Raw genomic sequence first — 8,837 nt, forward strand, 5'->3', positions numbered from 1 at the left:
CCGCGCCGCCGACCCCCCCTGCGCCTGTCCTCAGCAGCCGCGCGCACCGAGCAAGCGCCCGCAGTATGCGTCGCGCTCTCGACATGCGCTACTCTTGAGAAAGGCTCTCGAAATTGAGCCGAAACATGTCGAACGCTATATCGACTTAATACGTGAGTAACCCGCTTAAAATATTTTTAAATATGTATGAGTCTCACGGGAGTTTTATAGTTAAAACTATGATGTTCAGTTCTACATGTATCCAATGAACACACCTACCATATATGACTGGTGGACACTCTATTTAATAGCGCAAACATTGTAAAACATGGAAAAAATGGACCAGTTACATTTGCCCCCAGTTGAGATTTGTCCCGCTGTACCTTATACAAAAAAAAATCCGAGGTTGACAGACTTGTGATATTAGAACTTCTTATGTAGGTACTGTCCGTGGTTGTTCTACTGTTTTCCCGTGAGTTGTCGAGCAATGTTTCAATGATCTTTACAGTAACCGTTATGTTGACTATGACTGAGTAATGAGTTGGGATCTCGCTCGCCAGTCCCTGTCTGCACTGTATGGATTCCAAAATGGATGATGATGGACTGGATTTGGAACATAAAATGTTCTAGCAAGTTAGATATTCGGTTCATCTTATAAAATATAAATAATAGTGTAAAAATGCACCTTACGTCCCGTGGCTGCCACTAAAGAACCATTCATCATAATTATATTATTCAGTTTCATTAGTAAGTTTTCTTTATTTTCAGGGCACATTGAATCGTCCTAAAAAGAAAATGTATACCTAATTACCTACTATCAAAGAGGATCGAGTATTATAGAGAGTTACTGTCGAAGTAAAATGTGTAATCACAGTGCATAGACTGCCATCTCTTGACACAGGCTTAAAACGTTTGAACCTCAGTTTTGACAGTTTTGCTTATATTCTTAGCTTGATATGTGTTAAAATGTCAAATATTAATATAAGCGCCATCTAGCCGAGCGTCCCCCAAAGGTGTAAACGCCATCTAGGCCACCGTACCTTTTTCTGTATGGGACTGAGGTACGTTTTTTTCTTAGACTTTATCTGTCTAGATGAAGTTATACATATATGTCTTTGCTACTATGTAAGAATATATGATAATTATGAGGTACTTCTGAACTCAGTGAAACGATCTCGACTGCGGGTCAAATTTATACGCGTAATTGGCTCATCGTGTAACTGCCGGTGACTCGACTGCACTAATGGAATGAGGAATTTCATGATATGTCTGTGTAACTACATATTTCGGAAACGTTTTATTGTAAAATTTGACAGTGCAGGTTGCATTTAACGTATAACTACGTATGCAATTACAATGTCCTTGTTAACTTGCAAGTTAAATATATTTACATTTATTACATAAGTGACTGACTATTGCCCGCTCACTCGTGTTAAATTCGAAAATTGCGGAAAGCTCCATACAAATTTCCACCCCCCCATTTTAGGGAAGTGGGAGTTAGGAAGAGACAAAAAGTAACCTATGCCACTCTCCAGCCCTTCAACTATATCCACATAAAAAAACTCGTCAAGTGAAAAACGGACAAACAAACAGGCACACACACTTTCCCATTTATAATATTAAAAATATAAATATAGTATGGATAATACTAGATAGTACGGGTGTTATTCTTATCAATAGGTAAGGTACAGTACATTATTAAATAGAGTGTCACCGGTTATATATGTATGGTAGGAGTGTTCAGTGGATACATGTATAACTGAACATCATAGTAATAATGGAAAAAATGGATTAGTTACAATTGCCCCCCAGTCGAGATTTGCCCCGCTGTACCTTATTTGAATAGAGTTTAACCAACAATACAAACTAGTTACATTAAGAATATTAAGATTTAACTTTTCTCAAATGCAAGCGTGCGTAGCATATTATGCAGCCTCTTATTGTAAATTTGGAACTGGAGCGAGCGTTGCGTTCTTAATATAAGCGGGGGACTTATTCTGAATATCACAACACGTTTTGTATTAGACGAATAGACCGACTTGGGAGAAACTGTAGGTACCTATGTACAATTGTAACGAAATGCTTATTTATTTATTTAAACTTTATTGCACAGTAAAAATATACAGTTACAAAAGGCGGACTTAATGCTACATGGCATTCTCTACCAGTCAACCTTTAGGCCAAACAGAGAAGACCAAAAAATGTGCGGGATATGTAAAGAACACTAAAGACTCGATTTTATTGGACTACGTTATAGAAAAAATAGGGACTTATTAAAATATATTTACTTAACTATTTAAGATACTAATAACTATAATAAATATAATATTATCATGTTTTAAGGCACTAATAGAAAAATGTACTTAATGGTAATTTTCAAAATTGACACTTGTCATTGTCACAGGAAAAATGACGAATTTTTGGCTGATTATCGGTAATCTTTGATTACGTACAGTCAACCAATTGCAACCCTAGGCGACTCTATAACCATGTCAGAATGACAAGCAGTAAGAGATTTCTTACAGTCTGATTTATAAAGTCACTATGACATAGTTCTACATAGGCCTAGGGTTCAATTGGTTGACTGTACAATCCATACTAATATTATAAATGGGAAAGTGTGTGTGTGTCTGTTTGTTTGTCCGTCCGTCGCGGCAAAACGGAGCGACGAATTGACGTGATTTTTTAAGTGGATATAGTTAAAGGGATGGAGAATGATATAGGCTACTTTTTGTCTCTTTCTAACGCGAGCGAAGCCGCGGGCAAAAGCTAGTTGTATATAATATGTAAACTATGGCTCATCGTGGGCTACAAACTGCACCCAGATGCTTGGTAAGAAATGAGAATATATTTTAGTTGTCTCTAGCCAGAATGCGGAAGTTAATATATATGTAGATTGTAAAGATGTAACGTAAATAAAAAAATTAAACTGTTTATTTCAGTCATTTTTTAAAGAATTTTACAAACAAAACTCTTAATCTATTATTATTTAGATTCTAATTGAGTTAGGTCTAATTGAGATCATGCATTACATTACAGTTTCAAAGTTAGTATTATAATAATATACTTACATTTTAACTACATTTATGTCAATTCAGAGATTAGGTAAATTGTTCAGCAACATACTTTTATAAATGACTTTACTATTTGCTTATCTGTTCTATTTTCTATGATTGAATCATATGGAAATCTATTCAAATAATATTTAGATAATAATATTTATATGTAGAACAAAGTTATATTGTGAGATAGTATTATAGAGGATTTTGTTAAAAGCAAATTTTGTAATTACAACACAGTTAAACACAGTGCATTAGGTAATAAACATCCTGACAAAGAAATAGGGCTTAAGTTTTAATAATTTGACTTATATCATTGACGTCATATGTGTTGATAATTTTACAATATTAGTACAATTAAACCGAGCATCAATCAAAGATGTGGCGCCATAAATTGTTCATGCTGTTTCCGAGGTAGAAAAAAAATACACACATAGGTATTATGTAAATGGAAAAATTCCGGCACGGTTATAAAATATCTTTGAAAGTACTTAAAATAGTTGGATTGCCATAGAAAAAAGCTTTATCGTTGTACATGGCTTGAGTTTTATGGGCCATTTTGAATTCTCTGAAAAGGTTTCGAATTAAAGCTACATTTTAAAGGAAGGATAAAAATGTGCCACGTTTAAGGATTCTGTTGAAACCGGTAGCTAACTACTATCATCATAAATTAAGAGGATACGGTAGCGAAAATGCTAAAATGGAAAGGAGCCCCCCCCCCTTTCAACTTGGGAATTTTAGTTAAATATACAACTGTTATTAACTAGATTTATCGAAAAAAAATTGTCCATAAAGAACAACTCAGTCAAAAGATATTTCAAAAAAATCTTTAAAATCGAGGTTCCGCTCTCGACTCCTTCCTCCTTCAAAACTTAATCAATCGGAACGAAATTTGAGAATCTGAATAACAATGAAATAATCTATGTCGGACCGTTTAGCTTTTTTGGTTAATTGTTACCAATCTTGAGTATCACACCTTTTCTTGCGCCACAATGAAAAAGGCCGTTTTTGGAAATTTTTGATTGGCTCTAGAATCTTTAAAAAGCAGAATATCAAAAAAATCAAAACGGTCTGACACAGATAAAAATAATAACAATCTGTGTTGAAAAAATCATTGCTCTATCTTCGAAAACCAGGGAGGAAATAGTCGAGAGCGTTTGTATGGAGAATTGACCCCTACCGTATCGTCTTAAGAGCCAGGTTGTTGTAAGACCTTTAGATACATGGCGGCTTATCACAACTTGGCGTTGTCGCGCGCGAGTCCATACATCAAGCGCGACTTCAAGTATGGACTCGCGGGCGAGAGCGCAAGTTGTGCTAGACCGCCTGAAAAGCACATTTTTGGTTGTCATCTTCCTCCAAATCTTGCCTTTTAATTTAATAAGAACTTAGATTTTTAGAGAAAGTACCTCTAATAACCAAGTAACGATATGATTTTTCCTTCTTTACATTCAAATTTACATGGCCCTTATAGATTTCTTTGCCAATAATTCTTCGCTTCATTTACCTTATTTTGTTCAGCTTCTTTTCATGTTTTTTTTTCTCAGCCACATTTTGAAATTCCAATTTTTTCCCCAAATGTTTCCTTTTTGTCCACGTTTCACTCCCACGTGCGTATGTATTGCTTCTAATAACGTCCATTTTTTATTTCTATTATTTTTAACATTCAGCAGTTTTTTTTAAAGCTGTTTTCGCCTCTGAAACCCTTTAAGGTATACCAGAATATCGGCAAAGTATAATATTTACAATATAAAAGAATCGAATACGCCGACGTAAGCAGTAAACAATCTACTTAACAGGAATAACCTCCATCAAGGCATTTGTTTACCAAAATACTATTAATAATTCCCAAGGAAAAAATGCGGTGCGCGAACATGGCATATTGATCCTTATTCTGCATGAAGTAGAGCTTGTTATAAAAATTGTAGTCGAGCGCTTTGATTAACTGGGCGCCTAGCCAACTTCACAATCGCTGAAGATTTGTAAGTGTATCGTAGCTAGGTCTCTCTATCGCTTTTCTGTATAGGCTACTTGACCCTTTTTTAAAGTCTGTCTTAAGTATCTTATATGATTAAGTACTGTCCAATTAACCGAAATAAAATATTACCATTATTTTATTATGACCTAAAAACAGCAAAAGATATTTTTAAAGTATACTTTTACGTAATCAGGCGAAAACAACACAGTAATGTTAATCTATAGATTATCTGTGCATCAGGTCATTATATTCGAAAACAACATTTTCTGAATTATAATAATTATAATTATAATTATTATGAGGCATAAAGTTCATTATGTCAGTGATTGTTTTGAAATGAAGTAAGTTCGAATTCGATGACGTCACTACATCGCTGACAGCAAGCGTTTTAATACCCAAAATCTATAAATATTGGTTTTTTATGTCAAATACCACAGAAGACAATCATTTATTGTGCCAAATTCGATATGAGTCTATTTAGTAGCCTATTGGCGACAGAACCAGACTGCGCTTCGATGGTTACGTATCGTCAACGATTGTCGTTTCGGCTAGGCTATCGAGGCTAAATAAGCGGAGAGCATTGCGGCTTCATTTGATGTAAGATTAGGTAAATATATGGCTGCATTTATATCTGATAATTGGAGATAAAGTGAGCAATAGCCCGTTTTTGTTATGTGGTTTGTAAAGGATTTAACACAATCTTTTCACCGCACTTGTCATGCTTTACAGAGTACTAGCTTTTGCCCGCGGCTTCGCTCGCGATAGAAAGAGACAATAAGTAGCCTATGTCACTTTCCAGCCCTTCAAGTATCTGAACTTAAAAAATCACGTCAATTTTTCGCTCCGTTTTGCCGTGAAAGACGGACAACCAAACAGACAGACACACTTTCTCATTTATAATATTAGTATGGATTTCTTCCTACTAAACGAGTTCCTTATGAAGGGGTTGAAGCCGTTGAAGAAAAAGTGGTGTCGATCGTATTTATGTTAATGGAAATCTGTGATCTATGCCTACCTCTCTGGGAAACACTCACTCCGAGTATATGCATGTATATTTTAGTTTACAACCTATAAAATTTTATTTTTTTCTGTCCTTTTTATTGAGTCTACATAAGATTTTTTTATTAGGTCAAACATCATTGACCAGAATATGAGTTTCTTCTTGCAGTGTTTCCTTTCCGCTAATGATCGTTTTGCACTTTTTAACCGCCTTCCAAATCTCAAAGGAAGGAGTTCTCAATTCGTCTGTATTTTTTTTTTAAATGTTTGTTCCTTGATATCTCCGTCGTTACTGGACCGATTTTGAAAAAAAAATTTTTATTGAATGTACAAGCATACAGATTGGTCCCATTTTTCTCAGAACCCAGTTCTGATGATGGGATCCTGGAGAAATCGAGGGAACTCCTCAAATCTGAAAGGCATACATATGGTGATTTTTGTGTTTTTAAAGGAACAACATGCATTTACGTGCGGAATAGTGACATTTGGTGCAGCGGAACTCCTGATGATGGTCAGAATGGAACTCCTCAAATCTGAACGGCACAATTATAGTGCCTTTGGTATTTTTATAAGAACAGCATGCACTTACGTCCAGAACAGTGACATTTGGTGCAGTGGAACTGCTGATGAAGAGTGAGCCGCCCCTGGTTAGAGTTCCGTTCTGAAAATCATTCTCATCTGTAAGTACTTCAGAGTCATCCAAATTTCAAAATTGGTTCAGAAATGACGGAGATATCGAATAACAAACATTAAAAATATACAGCCGAATTGATAACATAATCCAACATTTGAAAGTATTTATCACCAGAACCCCAAAGGAAGGTGGTTTTTTTTTTCTTAAAAATTATACAGCTTTGATTCATATAATATTTCAAAGGTAAACCAGCGTCAAGTATTTTCTTGGAAATTTATTAAAAACTTTCTTTCGAAGTAGCCGTCGCCTGGGACGCTCTCCCGTCAGTTTCGAAACTTTGCCCGTGATACTTTTTCTTTTGACGATTGGTTGCGAAAAATTAGTTTCTTATGTAAAGTGACCGGGAAAGCGTTTTTATTAACTACCTACTTGTTAAAAGTTAAAATCGACACAAATTCTGGGCGAACTACTTATGCAAGAAATAGGTTCTTACCTAGAGCATGTAAGATTTATAATGAAAAATTTGGCGACATTAATATATTTCATTTAACCTTAAATCAATTTGTTTTCGCAATAAAAAATAAAATTAGAAGTAGCTATTAAATTATAAACTGTACCTTAGTAATAAACAAATTACTCTCTTTGCATGTAACTTAAAACTGATAGATTTAAAATTTTACTTTTAGTATGTATTAGAAGTAATTCTGAGCAACAGTGAGATACATGTATATGGAAACTGTGTGGCTTATGTATGTGTATTGTGATTTGACTATTATGTGTTGTATTTGCCTGTTTGTTTCCCAAAAGTTTAAATAAATAAACAAATAAAATATTTAGTCACTAACAGATTGATATGCATGAGATGAATATTAACATAATATTCTTCTTCTTCTGCGTATCACTCCTGAGTCCTGACAGAGTGGTCGTGGTCATCATGCTGTGTCCTGAAAGACGTTTTACAATTTTCCACCATTCTTCTCTGACGGCTGCCCTGCGAGTGCCCACATGGTAACATAATATCTTACAACTAGGGAACAAATCAAATTATTTTATTGAATATTTTTTTGATTTGTTCTTTTTTCAAGTAGTCACACTACTAATATATAAATTATAAATTGAAAGATATCATACACGAAAGAAAAAACGACAAGGCCCACTGGTGGCCGAGCCGGGCGGGCGGGTGGTCTAGTGGTAATGACGTTAGCCGCGTAAGCTGAAGACCCGGGTTCGATTCCCGGCTCGGCCACCAGTGGGTCTTGTAGTTTTTTCTTTCGTGTATGATATCTATTTCAATTTATATAATATAAATATAATAATATAATATAAATATTGGGGGACACCTTACACAGATCAACTTAGCCCCAAACTAAGCAAAGCTTGTACTATGGGTGCTAAGCGACGATATACATACTTAAATAGATAAATACATACTTATATACATAGAAAACATCCATGACTCGGGAACAAATATCTGTGCTCATCACACAAATAAATGCCCTTACCGGCATTCGAACCCAGGACCGATAAAAATAATATTATCCGATTATATAATATTATCTTCTTTAAATTAATTATACGATTGCGTGTAATTAATTTACCCCGAGCCCGACGACACCGTGTGAACCCTTTACACAGCGTTCGTCAACAACGGGTAACTCGACCATTTTTAACCCCCGACGCAAAAACGACGGAGTGTTATAAGTTTGACGTGTCTGTCTGTCTCTCTGTTTGTTTGTCTGTCTGTCTGTCTGTCTGTCTGTGTCTGTCTGTGTCTGTCTGTCTGTCTGTCTGTCTGTGTGTGTGTGTCTGTCTGTGGCATCGTAGCTCCCAAACGGATGAACCGATTTAGATTTAGTTTTTTTTGTTTGGAAGCTGAGTTAGTTAGCCATGTTTCATGAAAATCGGTCCACTATGTCGCGGTCGGGGGTTTTTTCAAAATTGTAATTTTGTGGTTATAGCTTGGTCAACGAACGATCCTAGATGGAATGGCCGAAAGCAGAAAGTTTCACTACGGGATGTTGTTAGGGGTAGTCAGGAGACATACATACTAAAAGTCCTCGGACTTTGGACGTGAGCTCGAAGAGGGGGGGATGAAAAAAGGTCCCATTTTTTGGTTTTTTGCTCATATTTCAAAAACTTTGCGTCATACGAAATTTTGGTTTACTACACTTTGAAAGCTTATAAAATT

The 8,837-nt window shown here is 35.6% G+C and overlaps 1 non-coding gene across 1 annotated transcript; it reads left to right on the forward strand.

Moving 5' to 3' along the window:
• The first annotated feature begins 7,823 nt into the window (after positions 1–7,823).
• Positions 7,824–7,895, forward strand: Trnat-cgu. Its single transcript has one exon. It is a non-coding gene; the product is annotated as a tRNA-Thr (tRNA).
• The last annotated feature ends 942 nt before the right edge of the window (positions 7,896–8,837 follow it).

This window comes from Leguminivora glycinivorella, chromosome 2 (assembly GCF_023078275.1).
Source record: "Leguminivora glycinivorella isolate SPB_JAAS2020 chromosome 2, LegGlyc_1.1, whole genome shotgun sequence".
NCBI classification, from domain to species: domain Eukaryota; kingdom Metazoa; phylum Arthropoda; class Insecta; order Lepidoptera; family Tortricidae; genus Leguminivora; species Leguminivora glycinivorella.